The sequence below is a fragment of the Hypanus sabinus genome, chromosome 5, assembly GCF_030144855.1.
Source record: "Hypanus sabinus isolate sHypSab1 chromosome 5, sHypSab1.hap1, whole genome shotgun sequence".
Lineage (NCBI taxonomy): Eukaryota > Metazoa > Chordata > Chondrichthyes > Myliobatiformes > Dasyatidae > Hypanus > Hypanus sabinus.
In genome coordinates this window covers 69,530,350-69,556,920 of record NC_082710.1, presented here as the reverse complement: position 1 = coordinate 69,556,920, position 26,571 = coordinate 69,530,350, and the positions used below count along the sequence as shown (strand labels likewise).

Genomic DNA, 26,571 nt, shown 5'->3' with positions numbered 1-26,571 from the left:
ATACGACTGCATTGGCAGGTGTGAGTCAACCTGATCTTGAGATGGATCTGGCCGACATAGCGGACAAAGACAAATGGGTGTCCAAGTTTAGATGCTTGACAGCAGACCTTGAAGAGGTTGCCCGTTGAAAACCTCCTCAAACCGGACAAACTTGTGTTCCAAACATGGAATGCTATCCCCGACATTTATGTAAACATTATAAAGTATGCGCTTGGAGTCCTGTCGATCTTTGGATTCACATATGTATGTGAGCAGGTGTTCTCCAACATGAACTTTATTAAAAACAAACATCGCGCACGCCTCACAGATGACAGCTTGCGATCCTGTGTAAAGATGAAGGTGACGTCATACAGCCCTGATGTGCAGACGCTGTGCGCTGAGGTCCAGGAGCAGAAATCCCATTAACCAACTATGATAAATATTTTAATTGCCTATTATTTTACGTATATTCATATTTTTTCATTGTTCAGTGAAATAGTCCTTTTATTTTTCAGGTTGACAGCTGGCTGACGTTATTTTTGGTTTGCTGCTGGCGGACAATTTAAGTTCGGTGTTTTTCATAAATACAAGAAGGACTCAAATAGGCATTGAGTATTTTACTTAAAAGTAACCTTCAACCCAACGTCTTTTTTTCGGAGTTCAAAATGTTTTTGTTGCATGCAGAAATGTAATTTTGTTTTCTCTGCAGGAGTTCATTTATTTCATAAATGCAACACATTATAGTTTGTTTATACATAGCAGAAAGGCAAAAAAAACGTTGTATGCAGTGTTATTTCATTTTAAATGTCAAACGGGTTTTGTGGCTCCCAGTGTTTTCTGTGTGAAACGGGTCCAAATGGCTCTTTCAGTGGTAAAGGTTGCCGACCCCTGCCCTAGGTCCTTCAGCTTTTTGAGCACCTTTTCTCTTGTAATAGTAACTGAGCTCATTTCTCCTCCCTCAGACCCTTCAACAACTGGGACATTGCTAGTTTCTTCCACAGTGAAGACTGATGCAAAGCATTTATTTAGTTCATCTGTCATCTCCTTGGTCCCTGTTATTATTTATCTAGCCTCATTTTCTAGCAGTCCTGTATCCACTCATATCTCTCTTTTATTTTTTACATACTTGTAAAAGCTTTTAGTATCTATGTTGATATTGTTTGCTATCTTTCTTTCATATTTCATCTTTTCTTTGCTAATAATTGTTTTAGTTGCTCTCTTTAATTCTTTAAAACTTCTCAATCCTCTATATTCCTGCTAATTTTTGCTTTGTTGTATGCCCTCTCCTTTGTTTTTACGTTATCTTTGACTTCACTTGTCAGCTACAGTTGTACTATTTTGCCATTTGAGTATTTCTTTGTTTTCGGAATACACATGTCCTGCACCTTCCTCATTTTTCCCAGAAACTCACACCATTGCTGCTCTGCCGTCATCCCTGCCAGCATCTCCTTCCAGTTTACTTTGGCCAGTTCCTCTCTCATACCACTGTAATTTCCCTTACTCCACTGAAATACAGCTACATCACACTTTACTTTCTCCCTATCAAATTTCAAGTTGAAATGTAGAAACATAGAAAACCTACAGCACAATACAGGCCTTTGGTCCACAGAGCTGTGCCGAACATGTCCCTACCTTAGGACTACCTAGGCTTTACCCATAGCCCTCTATTTTTCTAAGCTCCACGTATCCATCCAGGAGTCTCTTAAAAGACCCCATCATTTCCACCTCCACTACCATCACCGGCAGCCCATTCCACACACTCACTACTCTCTGCATAAAAAAAACTTACCCCTGACATCTCCTCTGTACCTACTTCCAAGCTCCTTAAAACTATGCCCTCTCATGCTAGTCAATTCAGCCCTGAGGAAAAGCTTCTGACTATCCACATGATCAATGCCTCTCATTATCTTGTACACCTCTATCAGGTCACCTCTCATCCTCCTTCGCTCCAAGGAGAAAAGGCCGAGTTCACTAAACCTATTCTCATAAGGCATGCTTCCCAATCAGAACTGAGCACAGTACTCCAAGTGGGGTCTGACCAGGGTCCTATAGAGCTGCAACATTACCTCTCAGCTCTTAAGCTCAATCCCATGATTGATGAAGACCAATGCACCTTATGCCTTCTTAACCACTGAGTCAACCTGTGTAGCAGTTTTGAGTGTCCTATGGACTCAGACCCCAAGATCCCTCTGATCCTCCACACTGCCATTAATACTATATTCTGCCATCATATTTGACCTACCAAAATGAACCACCTGACACTTATCTGGGTTGAATTCCATCTTGAATTCAATCATATCTCCTAAGGGTTCTTTTACCTTAAGCTCCCTAATCACCTCCAGTTCATTACATGACAGTATCCTGAGTCCCTTCATTCTGGTTACCCCCCCCCCCCGCCTAATTAGTTTAAACCCTCCCCAACAGCTCTAACAAATCTGCAGGCAAAAATATTGGCCCCCTTCGGGTTCAGGTGCAACCATCACTTTTGAACCCAGAAGAAATCCCAATGATCCAAGAGCCTGAAGCCCTGCCTCTGCACCAGCTTCTCAGCCACACATTTATCAGCTAAATCATCCTGTTTCTGCCCTCACTGATGTGTGGCACAGGCAGCAGTCCAGAAATTACTACCCAGGAGGACCTGCTACTCAACTTTCTACCTAGCTCTGTAAATTCTCTCTTCAGGACATCTTTGCTTTTCCTTCCTATGTCATTGGTACCAATATGTACCAAGACATCTGGCTGCTCTCCCTCCCTCTCCAAAATATTGTGGGCGTGATCTGAGACGTCCCTGACCTTGGCACTTAGGAGGCAACATACCATTCGGGTGTCCCATTCACATCCACAGAATCTCCTGTCTGTTCCCCTGACTATTGAGTCCCTATCACTACCACTCCCCTTTTCACTCTCTTTCCCCTCTGTACCACGGACCCATCCTCAGTGCCAGTAACCCAGTCTCCGGGTCATATGCCTGTTGCAACATCTAGTTGCAAAATTTAATTTATTTATATTGCTTGAGAATTTCCAGGGAATTAAACATAATGCCAAATTTAATTGGCTGCATGTGCCTAGATTCCATGTGTTGAAAGTAGTTAAATAACCGTACCAGGTCAAGTACTTGAAGATGGCGGCACATTTACAACACCACCTCATCACGTCAATGTTCTGTCATATCTATTCCACATGTTGCCCCCTCACTCAATTTCCTTGCAGATACAATTATGCAAATTTCTATTTGTTCACTCATCACTTCCACACACCCTCAGCTCCCTCCCTTAGTTATGCTAACCAACGCACGGAGGATCATCACATGTCATATTACTTAGCATGCATCCTTGAAAGAGGAGGGCAGAAACAACAGGAAGAGGGAGGGAACCACAGTTCACTCAGTTAACAGCACCAGAGAAAGAGGAAAGGGATTCATGGGAATGTGCAAAGACAAGGAGCTACCCTGTGATACAGTTAATGAAAGCTGCTTGTGGGTCACAGGCATCCTTTCATGTTGACTTGGCTATCGTTCCAAATGAGGTCTGCTTATTTTTATAATAACATGCAGCATGTTCTTCCCTGGCCAAGAACAAATTGCAGAAGTGGAACACTGACATTCAGTCTGCAGGTGTGATCTTCTAATTCCATTCACCTGCCACCTTAACTTCCACCCAGCCCCACTGAGTCCTCTGCCACTGCTCTCTCACAATGGACTCCTGAAGGCGGTAGAACAGAAAACAGCATCTCATATCGCATCTTGGAACTTTTTTGATCCTTCAGAGCTTAATGAATTCAACATTTCTGATCATCAGAGCTTAATGAACTCAATATTTTAAAGGACCCAGTCTTTTCAGTTTACATTTAAAAAATCACCATCCTCTGAGAAGAAAGAAACCTCTGTTTTTCTGATCTGCTGACTAGTCCAGTGTTCTCTGTTTATATATCAGTTTTATTACACCTTCCATGTTTTGGTTCTCCATTACTATCCTCTTATCCAGTTGGGAGAATTGCTTTATCCTATATAGTGTCAGCCTTCATATGAGTTGCAGGTGCTACGCTCTTCCAGGTTAGCGAGGAGCAAACCTTCACACTCCTGGCTTGTACGTTGAAGCGGATCTAAAGGCTGTGTGATGCAAGGACATGAATAATTTGCCAAAGGGTAGACCAGACTCTGTTGCCATGACATTTATGTGGTTGATCCTGCTGAGTTTGTGGTCAATGCAGACCTCTGATTTGTTGTTTGAAGGGCAGTGCTCAGACACATTCCTTTTGCAAGTGCTCAGGAGTTTTTCAGTTGGAAATGTTATTTGTCACTATCTGCCAATGTCTGAATGCTGCCTGGTTCATGCCTAGTATTGACGTCTTCTTCTGCTGAATGTGATTGAACATTATGTAGTGATCAATAAACACCTCCACTTAACATAGAAACATTTCTGGCCCTTCGGCCCACAATGTGCTGCAGACCATGTAACCCACTCTAGAAACTGCCTAGAATTTCCTTCCGCATATTCCTCTATTTTTCTAAGCTCCATGTATCTATCTAAAAGACCCTATTATATCCACCTCCACCACCTTCGCTGGCAGGGCATTCCACGCACCCACCTCTCAGGGTGTGAAAAACTTACCCCTGACATCCCACTTGTACCTGCTTAAAACTATGCCCCTTCACGTTAGCCATTTCAGCCATGGGAAAAAGCCTCTGGCTATCCACATGATCAATGCCTCACATCATCTTATACACTTTATCGGGTCATCTCTCATTCTCTGTCACTCCAAGAAGGAAAGCCCAAGTTCATTCAACCTATTCTCATAAGGCATGCTCCCCAATCCAGGCAACATCCTTGTAAATCTCCTCTGCACTCTCTCTATGGTATCCACATCCTTCCTGTAGTGAGGTGGTCAGAACTGAGCACAGTTCTCCAAGTGGGGCCTGACCAGGGTCCTATGTAGCTGTAACATTACCTCATGGCTCCTGAACTCAATCCCATGGTTGTTGAAGGCCAACACACCATAAGCCTTCTTAACAATACACAGCAGCTTTGAGTGTCCTATGGACATGGATCCCAAGATCTCACTGATCCTCCACACTGCCAAGAGTCTTACCATTAATATTATATTCTGTCTTCAAATTAGATCTATTGAACTGCACAACTTCACACTTATCTGGGTTGAACTCCACCTGCCACTTCTCAGACTAGTTCTGCATCCCATCGTTGTTACACTGTAACCTCTGACAGCCCGCCAGACTATCCACAATGCTTTTGTGTTATCAGCAAACTTACTAACCCACCTTTCTAGTTCCTCATGCAGGCCAATTATAAAAATCACAAAAAGGAAGGGTCCCAGAACAGATCCCTGCGGAACACCACTAGTCACCATCCTCCATGCAGGATACGAACCATCAACAACCACCCTTTGCTTTCTGTGAGCAAGCCAAATTTGGATCCACAAAGCAAGGTCTCCTTTCTTTCTAAATGAGGCTTACATGGGGAACCTTATCAAATGCCTTACTGAAACCCATATACACTACATCCACTGCTCTACCTTCATCAATATGTTTTGTTACATCCTCGAAGTATTCAGTCAGGTTCCAAAGGCACAACCTGCAGTTAACAAAGCCATGCTGACAATCCCTAAGTGGATTATGTCTCTCCAAATGCTCATAAATCCTGCCTCTCAGGATCTTCAACAACTTACCCACCACTGAAGTAAGACTCACAGGTCTATAATTTCTTGGGTTATCTCTACTCCCTTTCTTGAACAAGAGAACAACATTTTCAGCTTTCCAATCCTCTGGTATTTTTTCCATCCCTATTGATGATGCAAAGATCATTGCCAGAGGCTCAGCAATCTCCTCCTTTGCTTCCCACAGTGGCCTGGTAGCCTGGTGTATATCTCGTCTGGTCCGGGCAACTTATCTTACTTAATACCTTTCAAAAGCTCCAGCACATTCTGTTCATTAATGTCTATACACTCAAGGTTTTCAGTCAGATGTAAGTCATCCCCACAATTACCAAGGTCCTTTTCACTGGGGAATACTGAAACACAGTATTAATTAAGTACCTCCACTACCTCCTCCAACTCCATGCACATGTTTCCACTCTTACTCCTGATTGGTCCTATTCTCACACGGCTCATCCTCTTGCTCTTTACATACTTGTAGAATGCCTTGTGGTTTTCCTTAATTCTGGACACTAAGGCCTTCTCATAGCCCCTTCTGGCTCTCCTAATTTCTCCATATTCTTAAGTTCCTTCCTGGCAACGTTGTAATTTTCTAGAACTCTATCAGTACCTGATTTCTTGAACCTTTCATAAGCTTTTCTTTTTTTTTTGTAACAAGATTTTCTACATTGTTTGTACATCATGGTTCTTTAACCCTACCATCCTTTCCCTGCCTCAGTGGAACATACCTATGCAGAACACCATGCAAATGTTCCCTGAACATTTGCCATATTTCTTCCATGCACTTCCCTGAGAACATCTGCTCCTAATTTATGCTCCCAGGTTCCTGCCTAATAGCATAATCTTTTCCCCTACCCCAATTAAATATTTTCCAGATTGTCTGCTCCTATGCCACTCCAGCACTATGGTAGAGGAGATAGAGTTGTGATCAATGCCTCCAAAATACTCTCCCACTAAGAGATCTGACACCTGACCAGGTTCATTTCCCAATAACAGATCAAGTACGGCCTCTTCTCTAGTTGGCTAGTCTAGATATTGTGTCAGGAGACCTTCCTGAACACACCAGACAAACTCCAACCCATCCAAAGCCTTTTCTCTAAGGAGATTCCAGTCAAAAAGTTAAAATCACCCATCACAACAACCCTATTATTATTGCACCATTCCAGAATCTGCCTCTCTATCTGATCATCAATGTCTCTTTTATTATTGGGTGGGGGGGGGGGTCACCCAGAAGAGTTATTGCCCTCTTCCTGTTTCTGACTTCCAGCCACAATGACTAAGTGGACAATCCCTCCATGACTTCCTCCTTTTCTGCAGCCATGATACTATCTCTGAATAACAATGCCACTCCTCCACCTCTTTTGCCTCCCTGTCTGTTCTTTCTGAAACATCTAAAGCTGGACACATTCAGCAGCCATTCCTCTACTGAGACATCATGGTCACAACATCATAGTTCCATGTACTGATCCACGCTCTAAGTGCATCCACCTTGTTTATGATACTCCCTGCATTAAAATAGACATCTCAAACCATCAGGCTGAGTGTATCTTTGCTCTATCATCTGCCTATCCTTCCTCATAAACTCCCCACAAGCTGCCATTACTTGTGTGCCAACTGCCCCATCCTCTGCCTCTGGACTTCAGTTCCCACCCATGTCTCACCAGCTTTTGACATGGTGGAAAGAAGTTTACAGCTAAAGGTGGCCAAGCCTAGGACACTGCCCTGAGGAACACAGAGCTTGGGTGAGTCACCTCTTACAACCACAACCATCACCCTGACAGGAGTTTTTCCCTGAATCTCGCTGGGCTGCCCAGATTTCATATTTCCATTGTTTGTAATTTGGTTTCATCATTGACCATTCACAATGAGGATGGAAGTCCTGAAGACAGGGTCGACATGCTCTCTGTCTATGACATAATATTAAAACTCAAGTAAACTATGAAATCCAATAAAATTATTTACCCAATTTATTCCATCAGCAGTAGCTGTCTGATCCCTGTACATCCCGAAGGTAAAATCAGACGCCCACACACAGTTATGAAATCAATGCTGGCACTAGACATTGGCAACTTAAGCACCCAGAGTTATGGCTCCTCACACAAGATGATGAGTAAAGGCATTCCAGAATATTTAAATGATATCACTCAGTATACTTGGAAAACCTAATGTAGAAAATGGAAACTTAACAAACACTACCAAATTAATCCATCTGAATAATCTGAAATCCAGGGAAGCACTTATAGTTCTGGCCATTCACCCCTGACACCAAAATACCATGGCTTCACTCTTGGCCATACACTGTCTTATGAACAATACCTCTACAACATGGGAGTTAAGTCAAGACAAGAGTAAAGCTCATTTGCAAACAATGAGTCTCACCCAGGACAACAGAGACAATTTTATATCCTGTCCTAAGCAACTGCAAAATACGGCCTCAGTAGACATCACTCACCTGGAAGCTGTGACAGTCATCCCTACAGCACTAAGCTCAAATAATTCCCTGTGCTACCATGAACTAAACCTCCTGATGCACAGTGACAAAAACATTGTTCTTAGAAATTACTAATGGCTGACAGCCGAACAAGACCGCCACAGAGAGAAGACTTTAAAAACACCACACACTGACTGAAGTCTGCAGCCCTTACTGAAGCACAGGCCAAACCCCAAAAAACTAACAAGTGGCTGACCTGTAAACATTAAACATCATCTACTGCAATGAAACATCCTGCTTTAAGCATCTAAGGAGAAGCTCAGCCCTTTGAGAAACCCAAGGAAGATGTGTCTGTACATACCATCAGCTTAAATGGTGATGAACCACATACACCCCCCACACACTGAGTGATACATTTCTAGTGCCGTCACAACCATTCACTCTGCCTCAACAGAACCTTGACAACAAACTGGGACAGGTTCCCCAGCCATACAAAATAACACGTGCAAGCAGAAGAATAATGTGTGAGATAAGACATTCCAAATTAGGTTGTTACAGAAAGGGCTGCGTAATTTGCTGCAGATGGCCTTGCTAGGGAAGATAGGAACTCAAGTAACATCCAAAATCCTAGGAGAAGACAGATAATGTACAATGGGCTCCTCAGCCTCTGAGCATGAGCGTGAGAGAGACACTTCCAGTTCATAAAGCAGAGAAGTGCTGAACCTGAACAACGTTTGCAATGAAAGGCCACGAGGCTGATTCTTGAGATGGGAGAGTGTTGTCATGTCAGCAGAAATTAAGTTTACAGCTTTTACAACCTTTTGAGTTAAGAGGAATAAAAAGTGATGTTTCTTCTGGCTCTGGTGTCTATAAATCCAGGGATCACAATCTGAGCTTTAAGGCTCAGCAATTCAGGACAGAGGTGGGAAGGAGATGCTTCCAACAGATGGGGAGGGAATCCTTGGAACTCACGATGGAGGATTAGTCACAAACAAGAGAAAATGTGCAGATGCTGGAAATCCAAGCAATACGCACAAAATGCTGGAGGAACTCAGCAGGCCAGGCAGCATCTATGGAAAAGAGTACAGTCGACATTTCAGGTTTAAACTGTTCAGCAAGACTAGAGCAAAAAAGATGAGGAGTACGTTTAAAAGGTGGGGAGAGGGAGGGAGAAACACAGGGTGATTAGTGAAACTGGGAGGGGAGGGACAAAGTAAACAACTGGGAAGTTGATTCATGAAAGAGATACAGGGCTGGAGATGGGGAGTCTGATAGGAGAGGACAGAAGGCCATGGAAGAAAGGGAAGGGGGAGGAGCACCTGAAGGAGGTGATGGGAAGGCAAGAAGATAAGGTGAGGGGGGAAAAGGGAATGGGCAATGGTGAAGTGGTGGGGGGGGGGGGGGAAGAAGAGCCACTACTGGTGGTTTGAGAAATCGATGTTCAGGCCATTGGGTTGGAGGCTATCAATATAAGGTGTTGCTCCTCCAACCTGAGTGTGGCCTCATAACGACAATGGAGGAGGCCATGGATGGACATATCGAAATGGGAATGGGAAGGAATTAAAATGGGTGGCCACTGGGAGGTCTCACTTTTTCTGGCATAGGTGCTTGATGAAGTGGTCTCCTAATATACTTTAGTCCTAATAGTCTCACCGGGAGCACTGGACACAGTATTTGTCTCACAGCTGAAGTGTTACCTCACCTGGAAGGACTATTTATGGTCCTGAATGGTAGTGAGGGTGGAGGTGTAGGGGCAGGGCAGATGTTCTACTTGCTAGGGTAAGTAGCAGTAGAGAGATCAGTGGGAGGGACGAATGGACAAGAGAACCATGCAGGGAGTGATCCCTTTGGAAAGCAGTAAGCGGGGAGGGTGGGGGAGGGAAAGATGTGCTTGGTGGTGGGATCTCATTGGAGATTGCGGAAGTTTCAGAGAATTATGTGCTGGATGCAGAGTCTGGTGGGTGGTAGGTGAGGACAAGAGGAACCCTATCCCTGATAGAGTGGCAGGAGGATGGGGTGAGACAGATGCACATGAAATGGAAGAGATGCTTTCTTTGAAGGAGGAGGACATCTCCTTCGATCTGGAACAAAAAACCTCATCCTGACAGCAGATGCGGCGGAGATGGAGGAATTGAGAGAAGAGGATGGTGTTTTTACAAGTGACAGGGTGAGAGGAGGTACAGTCCATGTAGCTGTGAGAGTCTGTGGGTTTGTAATAGACATCAGAGGATGGGCTGTCTCCAGAGGTAGAGGCAGTGAGATCAAGAAAGGGGAGGGGGCTGTCAAAAATGACCGTAAATTTGAGGCAGGGTGGAAGCTGGAGGCAAAGTGGATGAAGTCGATGAGTTCAGCACAGGTGCAGGAAGCAGCATCAATGCAGTTGTTGATGTAGCATAGGAAAAGTGCTGGCATAGCTGGAACCCATGCCAGTGTCCATGGCTATATCTCTTGTTTGACGGAAGTGGGAGGACCCAAAGGAGAAATTATTTAGAGTGATGACAAGTTCCACTAGCCAGAGGAGAGTGGTGGTGGAGGGAAATTGGTTGGGTCTGGTGTCCAGAGAGAAACAGAGAGCTTTGAGGCCTTCCTGGTGGGGGATGGAGGTGTATAGGGACTGGACATCCGTAGTAAAAATAAGATGATGGGGGCCAGGGAACCTGAAATCATTGAAAATATCCAGAGCTCGTGTAGTGTCATGGATGTAGGTAGGAAGGGACTGAACTAGGGGAGAATAAAACAAATTTGGGGTATGCAGATAGTTCGTTGGAGCAGGAACAAGCTGAAACAACAGGTCTACCTGGACAAGCAGGGAGGTTGATCTTGGGTAGGAGGTAAAAAGGGGAGGTGTGGAGTGCGGGAACTGTGAGGTTGGTGGCAGTGGATGGGAGATCCCCAGAGTTGATAAGGTTAGTGATACTGTGGGAGACTATGGCCTGGTGTTCCTTAGTGCGGTCCTAATTGAGCAGTAAGTAAGAGGAGGTGTGTCTGAGAGCTGTCGCTGGGCATCAGTGAGGTAGAGGTCAGTACGCCAGTCTACTCCAGCAGCCCCCTTAACTGCGGGCTTGATGGTGAGTTTAGGATTAGTACAGGGGGAGTGGAGAGTAGAGTGTTTGGAAGGAGTGAGGTTGGAATAGGAGAGAGGGGTATTAAAATCTAGACAGTTAATGTCCCAGTGGCAATTGGCAATAAAAAAGTTCAGAATAGGCAGAAGATCAGGGCAGTGTGCCCAGGAAGAGGAGGAAGGGTTGAGGGCTGAAGATGGGAGAAGGGGTCATTAGTGCAGGGTGGAGAGTCCTTGCCAATAAAACAGGCTCAGAGACAGAAACGGTTGAAAAAGAGTTCTACATCATGGTGGGCGCGGAACTCGTTGAGGTGGGCACAAAGTTGAGGTCCTTACTGACGTCAGAATGTTCTGCCTCAGAGAGGGAAGGACAGAAGGGAAGGGCATGGATGAGAGCTGGGATCAGAGGGAGGAATGAGGTTGGTAGTGTCTGAGGAGAAGGGAGGTTTGGGGTGAGAGGAAGATGGAGTCTCTGAGGGCCCAAGAGCTGGCAGTGCGACTTGAGAGAGACAGGATTGTGGAATGGTGGTGGGGGAAAGAGAGACAGGAGTTTCAGCAGCAGCGCATTGAGACCTGGCCTGGAGGTCAAGGCTGGAGTCAGAGATGGAGGTTGAGCAATCAGTATTTTGGAGGTGCCGAGGTCATTGGAACCCATAATGACCATTACTTGTAACAGCTGTGCCATTGCGTTTTCTACTAGATTTCTCAATGATAGAAGCAGCTCTGCTAATCTTGGGCAATTTGTTGTGTGTGAGCAATACAAAATTTTAATGTTTTCTTAACCGACTTGGTTCTATAGAATTTTACATTGTACGTGCTGTTGGTAATTGTGACAAAGTGGTTGTCTTGATGGCAGATGACAATGCGGTTGACTGGGTGCTGTTGTCTGGGTTATGAGTACATCCTTGTTGGATTGTGTTTGTTATTTTGTATAATACTGTTGGTACTGATGAGCAAACTGTTCTACAAGAGCTATCCCCAGAGGGATCCTATTGCTCTTCATCTACCCCGCTCCATTTAATCTCATCACATCAACCCACTCACTACCAATGCTGGTGTTAAGTTCTTCCAGCAAAATAAACTTGTCATATCTAGACGTTGACTCGGATGAAGTTCAACTCCATATTTAAGTCGAATAGTTAGTGTGAGAGTACTTGCTGCCATTTAGTTCAGGATGGAAAAAGAGTGGATCCTTCTCCTTTTCATTTAAAATGTTCTTCTCCCTCTCCTTCCTCCCACAGTAGTGGAGCCAGTCTTGCTCCATGGCAAGATCAGTGATCTCGAATTCTCAGTGTACTTCAGTGCTGTTGCAGTTCCCTCATCCAAACAAATGTTTATATACATCACTTGAATCTTTTATAAAGATATTTCTATGAACTCCCAATGCCACTTTACCTTTGTTTTTGAAGCTTTAAGTTGATGTTGTTGTTGCCCATTTCAGCTTCTGAGCAGGAGATGGGCCTTAAAATGGCATCCATGCTACTTGATGAAATAGTTGATTTAAGATTGAATTTTGTTTTGGGGGGTGGGGTCCTAATGTAATCCAGCAAGAGCTACGCTATTGTGAAATTGTGAAAGCAGTTGATAAAGACTCCTGCAGGCAGCTTAGATTTGTGTTGATTGCAGTTCAATAAATCACAACCATCATCTCGCGGAAAGGCTTGGAATTCCATGGAGTGTGACTCAGGTTCTCACTCCCTAATCCTTTTCGGTATCTACAAGTGACTCCATTAATAATGGCAGCACAAACAACTCAAGTGGTTTGGCAATATCCAGGACAAACTAGTCACCATAAAGGACATTGCATTGTGTCTTCTTAAACGGTCACTCCCACCATCTCTGATGCACTATGCCTGTGCCTTCAACAAAATACGCCACTTTCATAAGCCAAGTCTTCTTCCTCAGCTCCAAACAAATCCGTAGGCTTAACTACTCAGAGCCAAAGCAAGGGAATACTAAGATTTAAAACTTCTTTTAACTCACATACCATCCTGATTTGGAAATATACTGAATCATTGTCATTATATCATCACTGATCCAAAATTGCTTCAAAGGTTTCAAAGTTACATTTAATGTCAGAGAAATGTTTACAATATACATCCTGAAATTCTTTTTCTTCACCAACATCCACAAAAACAGAGGAGTGCTCCAAAGAATGAATGACAGTTAAATGTTAGAACCCCAAAGTCCCCCAGCTCCTCCCCTCCCACACATGAACAGCAGCAAAGTAACGACCCCTCCTCCTCCACCAGCAAAAAGACCATTGATGCCCCGACCAAACACTCAAGCATGTAGCAAAGCATCAGTAAAGACACAGACTTGCAGTACCTCAAAGATTACTCGTTCACCCAGTAATTCAACATATCACAAGCTCTCTCTCTCCCTGATAAGGCATTATTCTGGAACTATGCAATTATGCATAGCTATCATTTGTTCATTACGTGCCATGTCACATGACATGGGCGATCATGGTCTTTCCATCACCATGACTATTCTTGGCAAATTTTTCTAGAAAAAGTGATTTGCCATTGCCGCCTTCTGGGCAGTGTCTTTACAAGATGGATGACCCCAGCCATTGTCAATATTCTTCAGAGATTGTCAGTTGGTCTAAAAGCAGCTGCACAGGTTGACTCTGTGGTTAAGAAGGCATATGGTGTATTGGCCTTCATCAATCATGGAATTGAACTTAGGAACCAAGAAGTAATGGACTCCAGACTCTAATACTCCAGAGTCTGTGGACTCCAGACTCTTGGGGTCCGAGTCCATTGGACACTCAAAGCTGCTGCGCAGGTTGACTCTGTGGTAAAGAAAGCATACGGTGCATTGGCCTTCATCAATTGAGTTTAGGAACCAAGAGTTAATTTTGCAGCTATACAGGACCCGGGTCAGACCCCACTCGGAGTACTGTGCTCAGTTCTGGTCGCCTCACTATAGGAAGAATGTGGAAGCCATAGAAAGAGTGCAGGGGGGATTTACAAGGACATTGCCTGGATTGGGGAGCATGCCTTTTGAGAATAGGTTGAGTGAACTTGGGCTTTTCTCCTTGGAGTGACGGAGGATGAGAGGTGACCTGATAGAGGTGTACAATATGATGAGAGGCATTGATTGTGTGGATAGTTAGAGGCTTTTTCCCAGGGCTGAAATGGTTGCCACAAGAGGACACAGGTTTAGGGTGCTGGGGAGTAGGTACGGAGGAGATGTCAGGGGTAAGTTTTTTATTCAGAGAGTGGTGAGTGCGTGGAATAGGTTGCCGGCAACAGTGGTGGAGGCGGATATGATAGGGTCTTTTAAGAGGCTTTTAGATAGGTACATGGAGCTTAGTAAAATAGAGGGCTATAGGTAAGCCTAGTAACTTCTAAGATAGGGACAGGTTCAGCACAACTTTGTGGGCCGAAGGGCCTGTATTGTGCAGTAAGTTTTCTATGTTTCTATAACCAGAACTTGTGTTATCACCAGCTGCTCATAATACCATTCACCACCTGCTCCCATGGCTTCAGATGATTGGGGGGAGGGGTGGTGGGGATGGCCCATTTTGCCCAGGGGTGAACCACAGACTAGTGGAGGGAGGTGCACCTACACCTCCCTAGGTAGAGACGTATTTTCACCCTGTACATAACCATAGATTAATTGAAAAGAGACCAGTCTTTAGGAAATAAAATCTGTTCACAATTTAACTTCACTTCAGTCCCTTGTCTTGATTATGTGCTATATAGAACTCTTAGCTGAAGCTATCTGGAAGGACTAGAGCACGAGAGGGTTGATGCTGTCAGACAATGGAGGGACCCAAGTGAAAACCTTCTAGTACATGTCCATCTTGTGCTCAGATCCGAGGCAAATTTTACGGATTGATCAGCATTTGCAACCTGCTTGAGCTGGCATCAAGGGTCAGATTTAATCCACGTGAAAAGTGAAGCCATGCTCTTTGGCAACTGGGCCGATTGATCCAGAGTCTCCTTTACCATCAGATCTGTTTATGTGAAGCTGGTTCAGAGAACAAAAATTAGCTGGAGCAGATTGGGAATGTAAAACAGAAATTGGGACTGTGAGGAGGATACTCCCAATCGACACTGGGAAGAACCTGATCTTCAGGTTTGTGGTGCTCTCACTACTGCTGTACTTGGCGCAAATGTTGCCAACCCCTATTCTTTCATATGGAGATTTAAGATGGAGGTCACACTGCACAAGTCCCTGAGCAGACTGTTCTGACCGTCTGACAATTGTTAGTCTGTCAGCACACTGAGATGTCCATGGAGGAATGCTGCTGACTGGCACATTCCAGATTGCAGTAGTACCTGCTGAGGAACACACTCAAGCTTGTTGCGACCACCACAAGCTCTTGGTGGGGAAAGACACAATGTAGGGTTCTTCTCCTGGAGAGAAAGGGCCAAGCTGGGGAGAGGGGGAAGCCCCTCAAGTACTGGAATAGGATACCACCCCAGGAGTGGCAGCAGTGCTGTTGGTTGACGTGTAGGAATATCATAGAACAATACTGAAAGCATCAACTTTGAATGTAAAGAATAAAAAGGCATTGCACGGTTTATTCTTGATTTTTTTTATTACGAATAAAGTTTATCTTGTTAATAAATGTCCTTGCATGTGGACATCCTGATTCTATACTGTTGAAACTATGCAGGTGAAGACAACATTTACAGCTAGTCATTGAAAGTTTCAGGCTAAGGTTAGGTATTCATCTCACATGTTAACACACGGTTAAAGAGTAATCCCTGGCATTTACTGCATAATTCAGGACAGAGCTGTTGTGTCACTGAATATTCTGGCTAGTGGTCTATTCAGGGAGCCAACAGACACACATGCACACAAAATGCTGGAAGAATTCCCCAAGTCAGAAGATATCTGTAGAGGGTGGGGGAGAAGCAGTTAATGCTTTGCACTGAGTAGGGTCTCAGCCTGAAATGTCAACTGCTATTCCCTTCCATAGATGGTGCCTGACTTGCTGAGTTCCTCAAGCATTAATTTAGTTATTTTTGAGTTACATCACTTCCAGCTCTTCAAACCCAGCAATTCCCTGATTTAATCCTAGCCAATCACAGGACAATTTACAATGACCAGTTAACCTACCAATCGGTAGGTCTTTGGACTGTGGGAGGAAACTGGAGCACCTAAAGTAGTGGTCATCAACCCATCGATCACGATCGACTGGTCAATCTTTGAGACTTTCCCAATAGATCCCAGAAAAAAATGAAAAATAAATACACAAATACTGTTGAGAGATTGTTTCCGGGTTGTGGGGGTTTAGTTCCATTCTTTCTGCCCAGTGCGCATGTGTGTAGCTCCCCGCCACGCACAACACAGTGTAATTCAGTGGTCCCCAACCACCGGGCCGCAATGAAAAGATATGAGTCAGCTGCACCTTTCCTCATTCCCTGTCATGCCCACTGTTGAACTTGAATACACGTGAGGTCATCAGTCGCCTAAACACAGTGATACCCTCGCGCCAGGGATCACTGGTTGGCCTTGGGTGGCCGGCGGGAAGCGCTGTTGCTACTGGCCTGGAGCACGGACAGATGGGCACCTCCTCTAAACCTGTTTACCACACCAAATGTTGGTGGGGGAACCTGGTGCTAAAATATTAGCAGACGACCTAATTCGGGCTCAGGGTTTCGTAAGTAACAGAGCAGCTACCGCACTGCGATCTACTGAAATAAACTTTTGTCGACCAATAGATCCTACAAGGGGGGTGGGCGTGTTCAGACACACCCCTCGCTCAATTGGTCAGTCACTCTGGACTGCGACCACCACGGCCCCAGTACGGGGACCTCCAGCCCTGACCCTGTCCTCTCACCCCACCCACCACCAGCTGCACCTGGTCAAGGCAGCTGACGGTGGGCAGGCGGGAGACTGGAGTTCGGGCCTGGAGGTTGTCAAATGAGGCATTGAAGCCTCAAAACTGCTTTGGCACCATGAGTCCAAGCACCTGCACTTAAAGACAAACCTGTTGAGTTTTTTCAGCGGAAAAACCGTGAGAAGCGCAGGACAACAGCTAAGTGCTGAGAGCCGTGAAAACTAAATTGCAGAATAAACTGGACATAAGGAACCTGCTTCGAGTATCGCTGTATTCCCGTCGCATTTAACACCTCACCCCCCCCCCCCCCCCACTGTTGGCTGGTCAGCAAGAATATTGTCAATATTAGACCAGTCCGTGGTGCAACAAAGGGTGGGTACCCCTGGTGTTTATACGTTATTTCTACTTCCAGGTTGTGGGGGTTTACTTCCGGTCTTTTCTGCCCCAGTGCGCATGCGTGTAACTAATCGATCCGGGGTCAATCTTGCCTTTCACTAAGGCCGAGGTAGGGGATCTTGGGCTTAAAAAGGTTGGTGACCACTAACCTAGAGGAAACCCACACAGTCATGGGGAGAACATACAAACTCCTTACCGGCAGCACCGGGAATTAATGTACTGCAAAGCATCAGGTTAACCACTAGGCTACCGTGTCCCCCTGTTGTGTGCGTGTTGCTCAAGATTTCCAACATCTGCAGAATCTCTTGTATATATCAACAACTTTGGTATTTTTAGCATCTCTGGAGTTTGTGCTAAGAAACTACAAAGTGCAAAGCACAAAGTTCAAAGTAAATTTATAATCAAAGTACATATATGTCACCTTATACAGTCCTGAGATTCATTTTCTTGTGGAAATTCACAGCAAATAATAATTAGCAATAGAATCAATGAATAAGCTCAAATAAACACAGACAAGCAACCACGTGCAAAAAAACAACAAATTATGCAAATCAAAAAACTTTTTTAGAAATGTGTAATAGTAATAATAATAATAAATAGATAATATCAAGAACATGAGTTCTAGACTCCTTGAAAATGAGTCTAAAGGTTATGGGACTTATCCCCTCTGTTTCTGGAGCCTGATGATTGAGGATAGTAACTATTCCTGAACCTGGTGCTGCGAGTTCTGAGGCTCCTGTACCTCCTTCCTTATGGAAGCAGTGAGAACAGAGCACACCGTGGATGGTGAGGGTCTTTATTGATGGTTGCTTCAATAATTGAATGCATCTTTATTGATGGGTGCTCCATGTAGGTGTGCTCAATGGTGGGGAGGGATTTGCCTGTGATGGCCTGGGTTGTATCCATTTCTTTGTGGGCTCTTCCATTCTTGGGCATTGAGTGTCTCCATACCAGACTGTGATGCAACTACTCAGGATACCTTCTCCTGTCGGGTTACAGAAGTTTGTTTAAGTTTTAGATGACATGCCAAATCTTCGCAAACATCTAAGGAAATAGAGGCACTGCCAAGCTTTCTTTGAAATGGCAGCCAGGAGAGATAATCTGAAGTGCTAAGAGCAGGGAATTTGGAGTGACTGACCCTCCCCACCTCTGATCTCCTGAACAGGACTGGTTCATGGACCTCTGGTTTCCTCCTTCTGTAGTCGATAATCAGTTTTTTTGGTTTTGCTAATGTTGAATGAGAGGTTGTTGTTGGGGCACCATTCAGCCAGATGTTCAATCTCTCTCCTATATGCTGATTCATCACCATCTTTGACTCAGCCAACAACAGAGGGGTCATCAGCAAACTTTAGCATTGTATTTGTACTTAACCTCACAATCGTAAGTATAAGGTAAGTAGAGCAGGGGGCTAAGCACATAGTCTCGTGGTGCACCTGTTCTGATGCTGATTTTGGAGTAGATGTTGCTGCCAGTTGAGGATCACGCCAGCAAACAGCACGACCAAAGGTGATGGCCAGCAGATAGTTGATGAAACTATTTCTTTTTCTTTCTGATGTAGTTCTGCTGGATTGCTCAGCCTGTGGGTGCATGTGGTGTGTTTTCGGGCTGATTGTGCGATCTGGCACTTTGCTGTCTCCACTGGTGCACACTGAGGATTTGGGCAAAGCATGCAGACTTTATGTAAGGAAGCCTAGAGGTAGGGCGGGAGCCCATTATCAACTTCATTTCTCACCAATTCAAGTGTCGAGGAAGATTGAAATCATCGACATGGGAGCAGAAGGAGAACCCGTGTTTAGCAATGTCTACCGGCCTACAGTTACTGCTGCCAGAGGAAGGTGTCTGTGTGTGATGTTCTCTCTCCTCCTCTCGCTTGCTGGTCCTAGAGGAAAGTCCCTGCTTTCGAATGGCCTCCCTCTCCCCCTCTCGCTGAGTCCTGGGTCTTGGACAAGGTTTAATCGGTGCGGTGTGTGGTTTGGACTCTGTAGTTCAGGTTTGATGTGTTTCTGGTTTCTGGTCACTCCTCTCTTGCGTTGCTTTCTTGGGTGATTTTGGTCGGAGCGGCCTGCAGGTAATGAATGACACAGAGCTGAATTGGAATGAACTGAGCTGAACTGAATATGTCTGGACTCGTTAGATTTTGTGTTCTCTACTCTGCACTCAATTTTTTTTTGCTGTTTGGATCATTTGTATTTTTGGCATGTGAGGGAGGTTGATGGTTGTCTTTGAACAGGGTCCAAGATTTTAATATTACTTTTTATTTTATTGACATACAATGTGGAACAGGCCCTACAGGCATATCGAGCTGTGCTGCCCTGCAATCCCCCGATTTAACCCTAGCCTAATCATGAGACAATTTACAATGACCAATTAACCTGCTAACCGGTACGTCTCTGGACCATGGGAAGAAACCGGAGCTCCTGGAGGAAACCCATGTTGTCACAGAGAGAATGTACACACTCAGGCAGTGATGGGTATTGAACCCCGATCACCAGTAATGTGAAGCATTGTGCTAACCACTACTCTACCATACCACCCCAAACAAAGTTTTCTTTGTTATGTGGCTGTCTGTGGGAAGACGAATCTCAAGGCTGTATACAATATACATATTTTGATAAAAAATGTACTTTGAATCTTTGCCAATTCAAACTGACTGTGGTCTGCAAGTGAGGAAATCAAGGATCCAGTGGCACAAGGAGGTATCGAGGCTTAGGTCTTGGAGCTTATTGATTAGTTTTCAGGGGATGATGATATTGAATGCAGAGCTGTAGACAATGAAGAGCATCCTGATGTGTACATCTTCACAACCCAGATGTTTCACATTGGGTGAAGAGCCAGTGAAATGGCATCTGCTGTTGACCTGCTGTGCTGATAGGCAACTTGGTGGAACCAAGTTGCTTCTCAGGCAGTAGTTGATATGTTGCATCACCACCAGATGTAAATGTTACTGAGCAGATTACCATGTAATTGAAGTCTGCTTGAACCTTCCAGCCAGTTGATAAGCACAGGTCTTCAGGACTTGGCCAGGTATGCCACCTGGGCCAAGTGTTTATTGTGGTTTAATCTTCCTGAAGGATACTTTCACATCTGCTACAGAGACTGAAATCACAAGGTCATCAGGGGCTGTGGGAGTTTATAATGGTGCCTCCATGTTCTGTTGGTCAAAGTGAGCATAAAAAGTATTCAATTCATCTGAGAGTGAAACCTTGTTGCGACAAATGTTGTTTGATTTTACTTTGTAGGCATTCAAGCCCTGCTGCAGCTGTGGTTCAGGTTTGGTCCTGAATTGGTGCAGCACACGTGAGATGGCATTTAGACATTTTATATTTTCCTCAGTCACCAGAACTGAATGGCACCAATCTGGCCCTCAGCAGACGGTGGATCTCTTGGTTCTTCCAGTGCTTCTGATTGGAGAAGATTCTGAATGATTTTCTGGGAACACACTTGTCCACGAGTGTCCTTATAAAGTCCATGACAATCATGGTGTATTCATTCAAACCCTCTGATGAACACGCCCAGTCCATCAACTCAAAGCAATCCCATAGCCTCTCCAGTGCTTCCCACAACCATCTCATCATTGTCCTTATCTCTAGCACCTTAGTCTTTAGCCTCTACCTGTATACAGGTAGGAGAAGAAGAGTCAGATGATTGGATTTCCTAAAATGTGATCTAGGCATGGAGACATTCCCAATCATAGTGTAAGAGTGGCTGAGTTTATTAGGATCTCTGGTGTGGCAGGTGATGTGCTGATTATAATTTCTTCAAGCAAGCCTGCGTGAGGATCCCAGCAATTATTTGAAAGTCATTAGAATAGACTGTTGCTTGTTTGCTTATTATAGCACTCAATTCATCGAGTGCTTACCTAACATCTGTCTTTGGTAGTATGTAAACTATTCGGGATCATGGAGGAGAACTCCTCCAGTTAGTTGAACAGATGATACTTAACTATTTGATGTTCCAGGTCAGGAGGACAGGACTATGACAAGACTGCTACGTTTAAACACCACGAAGAGTTTACCATGAAACACAGACCCCACTTCTTGCCTTCTTCAAGTTATTTGTTCATCCCATCCAGTTGATCGAGGACTAATATGTCTGAGGAGAGATGAGTCTCCATGAAAGAGAACAGAGCAATCCCTCATTTCCCTCCAATACATCAATCTTGTCCTTAGGTCCTCTATCTTGCTCTCCATTTGCTAACAAGATGTCAGGTAGAGGAAGTTCTACAACCTAACGTTTTGAAATCCTCCCCTCCTCTCTTTCTTCTGGTAATGACAATAGTCACTGATATCATCCTCTTTAGATGCTATACCTTAATTCCTGAGAATCAAGTCCACTGAGTCCTTCAGGAAATCAGAAAGTAGTTAGGTGGTTTAGACTGTTCAAAAGTTACAGATTGCAGATTGCAGCAATAGTAGTTCAGAAGAAATATATCTAGATGTTTTGTGAGCTGCCTGCAAAACATGCTTCAATTTTCTCCTACTTGCCAAAGCTTTATGGATTGATAGATTAATTGGTCACTTGTTGTAAGATGCCCCTAATGTGTAGATGAATGAAGGAATTTGGGGGAAATTGATGGAAATATGAACAGAATAATAAATAATGATTCATGTAAATGGTTAATCAATGGTCAGCACAGACTCAGTGGGTCAAAGAGCACATTCATTTGCAGTATAACTCTAAAACAATGTTATTGTTTATTACAAAGATAAATGAATACAAAAGAAGGGAGCTTATGTTTCAGCTATACAGGGCTTTGATGAGGTTGGATTTGCAATACTATCTGCAATATGGTGCACTCATTTAAGAAAAGATGTTAATATATTGGAAGCTGTTCAGAGAAAATTTACTGGACAAATGCCTGGAATGGAAAGGTTGTCTAATAAGGGGAGATTGGACAGACTAGTTCTGAATCCATTGAAGATTAGAAGAGTTTTCAGGGATTTGACTGAAAAATACAAAAGAGATCTTAACAGGGTGGATGAGGAGATGTTTTGTCTTGCGACTTAATGTAGAATGTTTTCTTTTATGAGATTTCAGGAATTTCTTTAAGGAGCACTTGAGTGGAATCTTTGAATTTTTTTTAAGTAGAGGTATAAAGATTCTTTATAAACAAGGAAGCAGGGAAAATGAATGGTTACCACAGGCAGACAAGAATGCAGAGTTAAGATCATAATCTTGATCATTCATGATCCTTTTAAATGCCAAAGCATGGCACATTGTTGTCCATCTGCTCCTAGTTCATTTTTGATAGATTCTTAAGTTAGCCAGTGCTATTAGTTATAAAGATGCATACTTGGAAACTTTATCTATATTATAGAGGACCTAAGGACACATACTACCTTCATTCCCCATAATGCAGATGAAGACGTTAAGGAGAGGGACATGGTGTTCACAGTGCCACTCAAGCGACAGCTGCAACATCAAAAGCAAAATTAAAGTTCCCATGTTTACTACTTCCATCTACCTTCCTACGTGCAATGGAGCTCAGCTGCAATGAAGCAGTTACAATGTTATAAACACAAGAATTCTGCAGTTGCTGGAAATCCAGAATAACACATACAAAATGCTGAGGAGAGCAGAGATCAGGCAGCATCTTGATGAATGGTCATGATGAAGGTCTTGACAATAACATTGGCTATAATTCATAGAAATAGAAAACCTACAGCACAATACAGGCCCTTCTGCCCATAAAGCTGTGTCGAATATGTCCCTAACTTAGAACTACTTAGGCTTTACCCATAGTCTTCCATTTTTCTAAGCTTCACGTATCCATCCAGGAGTCTCTTAAAAGACCCGATCGTTTCTGCCTCCACTACCACTGCCAGCAGCCCATTTCATGTACTCACCACTCTCTGTGTAAAAAACTTACCCCTGACATCTCCTCTATACCTACTTCCAAGCACCTTAAAACTATGCCCTCCCATGCTAGTCATTTCAATCCTGGGGAAAAGCCTCTGACTATCCACACGATCAATGCCTCTCATCATCTTCTACACCTCTATCAGGTCACCTCTCATCCTCCATTGCTCCAAGGAGAAAAGGCCGAGTTCACTCAACCTATTCTCATAAGGAATGCTCCCCAATCCAGGCAACATCCTTGTAAATCTCCTCCGCACCCTTTCTATGGTTTCCACGTCCTTCCTGTAGTGAGGCGACCAGAATTGAGCACAATACCCCAAGTAGGGTCTGACCAGGGTCTTATATAGCTGCAACATTACCTCTCGGCTCTTAAAATAAATCCCATGATTGATGAAGGCCAATGCACTGAATGCCTTCTTAACCACAAACGCTGCCTGATCTGCTGAGTTCCTCTAGCACTTTGCATGTTTTACTCTAGTGACGGCATTATCTCTGTTCAAGCTGAATTTTCCTTCACTATTTCAGTTTCAGGAACACATGATGAAACATGGGCATGCAGCAAGTCTTCAGCTGGTTCATTTGAAGACTGATGTATAATATGTAATCTTGAAGCTTCAGCATTAACTATAATCAACAAAACCACAACTACAAATGGTCCAATGCTGTTACAGATCCTCCCCCACAACCACTTTTCTTACATGATATCATACACCAATACAGTATCACTTACTTACAAATGATGATCATGAATCCTCTTGTCATGAAGCACATTGAAGCTCTGCTTTAAAATGGCTCTGGTTTCACCAAATCCTTAAGTGCTCTGACACACCTGCCCAAGAGTAAGTGTTGGTCTTCTTGATGTGTATAGGTTTGTCTCCTAGTTTCATGTCTTGCCATCTTTATCATACCACTTTCACAGTCCAAGTGATCTTTTCTCCCATACTGTCTGTGGCTGGATGATATGAAATTGTGCGAATGTGCTTCACCCCACTCCTTCTGAGGGATATAGCTAAGTTAGCCAGAGCAACACCTCCACAGTCTGAGTGAATACCATTCTCTATTTTGAAACTGTAGCCTGTGAATTAGAAGTAGGTGGACATAGGAACTCCTTCAGTCCACTTTGAACACTCAAGTTCAGCACTGAGACAAGTGTCAATGGCTGCAGGATACAGCCATGGAGCCAGTTCAGAGGCTTTATTCTCGTGTTTCCTTGTTTAGTGGCTGTCTGTAAGATGTATCTCAATTTTGTATACGCAACACATACTTTGATGATAAATGTACTTTGAACTTTGTAATTTGACCATTACCATTAGCATAATTTGTTTGACTGAGCCATGGATTGGAAGGAGCTGCTGCCAGATTCTTATGATATCACGTACTCCAATGGCTTGTCCGTCTCAGATCACCAGATTCTATTAACCTGTTTGATACAAGATAAGAGAACCGAGGCAGATTAGTCCTGTTGCAGCAAAGTTTTTCTTCAACCAAAATCCTTCTTTCTGAATCAAGAAATAAATCATCTAAATTCCCTTTACGTTCCGTTCTGTCTTTCTAGATGGGATAATGTCATGCAGGTGGCCTTTAACAGATGTTAGACCAGAGATAAACATACCCATGGTCCTTTGGAAAATGCTCCTAGTTGACTCTTTCTTAAATGAGAGTCTGTTTTAAAAGTTCAAGGGTAGTAATAGTTGTGGATTCCTCTGAACCTTTGTAGGGCAGCCTGGTAGTGTAGCGGTTAGTGCAACGCTTTCCAATGCCAGTCATAAAATCAGGGTTCAATTCCCACTGGTGTCTGTAAGGAATTTGTACATTCTCCACGTGACAAGCTGGGTTTCCTCCAAGTGCTCTGGTTTCCTCCCAGATTGCAAAGATGAATGGTTAGGGTTAGTAAGTTGTGGGTGTACTTTGTTGGCGCCAGAGAGTTGACTGTCCAGTACAATCCTTGCTGATTTGATTTGACACAAGCAACACATTTCACTGTATGTTTCAATGGACATGTGACAGATAAAAGTGTTAGTCAGGTGTTTCTATCTATCTTTGCCTCCTCTTCAAACCTTTTCTTGTGTTCTAACATTGTCTTCTCTATAAAAACAATCAGTGTAGCCCAGTCAGCAAACTCAGCCTGTTCACTGACAAAAGCTTCCAGCAGCTCTTCTTCAATCTCTTCCCTTGGACTATAAGGAAATAGTCATGCTTTGAGGAACTGAGGCATAGCATTCTTCTTCAGGTGAACCAAGACTTTCAAACCTTGAATGTTTCTATGGGTTGAACTGGATCTAAATAGGCTGCAGATGGTGAGTCTGGAACAAGTGGCAGGTGACTCCTGGGAAGTGTCAGCAGAGACAGGCATGTCAGGACAACCACCACAGCCCTGGACAATCCTGATGGGTCCAGTGGAACTCAGCATTGAGTGATGGATCTAAAATATAACCATATGGCACCAAGACGTACCTTCTCCATTCGACCAGGTACTGCACACGCCATTCAAAGCAACATGAATCCATAAACCAGCAAACTGTGTACACTGGATCACCTCCCGCCATCCTATGATCTGGAGGTGCAGGCTCAGGTCCATGGACAATGAGCTTGAGGCAGAACATGTGAAAGGTAGATGTGTTGCTGAGGGACAGTGGCAGCTGGAGACGATAAGTGACTGGGTTGATGCAATGGGTAATCTTGAAGGGACCATTGAACCAGTGTGAGAGCTTGCAGAAGCTGGGGCACAGGGGAAGACACGAGCATGGATAGACCAGTGGCTGATTGATAGGAGGCAAAGAGTGGGAATAAAGGGAGCCTTTTCTGGTTGGCTGCCGGTAACTAGTGGTGTTCCTCAGGGGTCTGTGTTGGGATCGCTTCTTTTTACGTTATATGTCAATGATTTGGATAATGGAATTGATGGTTTTGTTGCAAAGTTTGCAGATGATATGAAGATAGGTGGAGGGGAAGGTAGTTTTGAGGAAGTAGAGATGATATAGAGGGACTTAGACAGATTAGGAGAATGGACAAAGAAATGGCAGATGGAATACAGTGTCAGGAAATATACGGTCATTCACTTTGGTAGAAGAAATAAAAGGGTAGACTATTTTCTAAATGGAGAGAAAATTCCAAAATCTGAGGTGCAAAGGGTTTTGACAGGCCTTGTGCAGGATTCTTTAAAAATTAATTTGCATGTTGAATCTGTGGTGAGGAAGACAAATGTGATATTTGCATTAGTTTCAAGAGGACTAGAATATAAAAGCAAGGATGTGATGTGGACGCTTTATAAAGCATTAGTGAAGCCTCACTTAGAATAGTATGAGCAGTTTTGGGCCCCTGATCTTAGAAAGGACATGCTACCATTGGAGAGAGTTCAAAGGAGTTTCACAAAGTGGT

The 26,571-nt window shown here is 43.9% G+C and overlaps 1 long non-coding RNA gene across 1 annotated transcript in view; it reads right to left on the bottom strand.

Moving 5' to 3' along the window:
- Nucleotides 1-24,429, bottom strand: part of LOC132394233 (uncharacterized) — a 112,697-nt gene extending 88,268 nt beyond the window's left edge. The window contains exon 1 of the long non-coding RNA XR_009512226.1: nucleotides 23,927-24,429. This is a non-coding gene — a long non-coding RNA (uncharacterized LOC132394233). The remainder of the gene's footprint in view (nucleotides 1-23,926) is intronic.
- Between the last annotated feature and the right edge of the window lie 2,142 nt (nucleotides 24,430-26,571).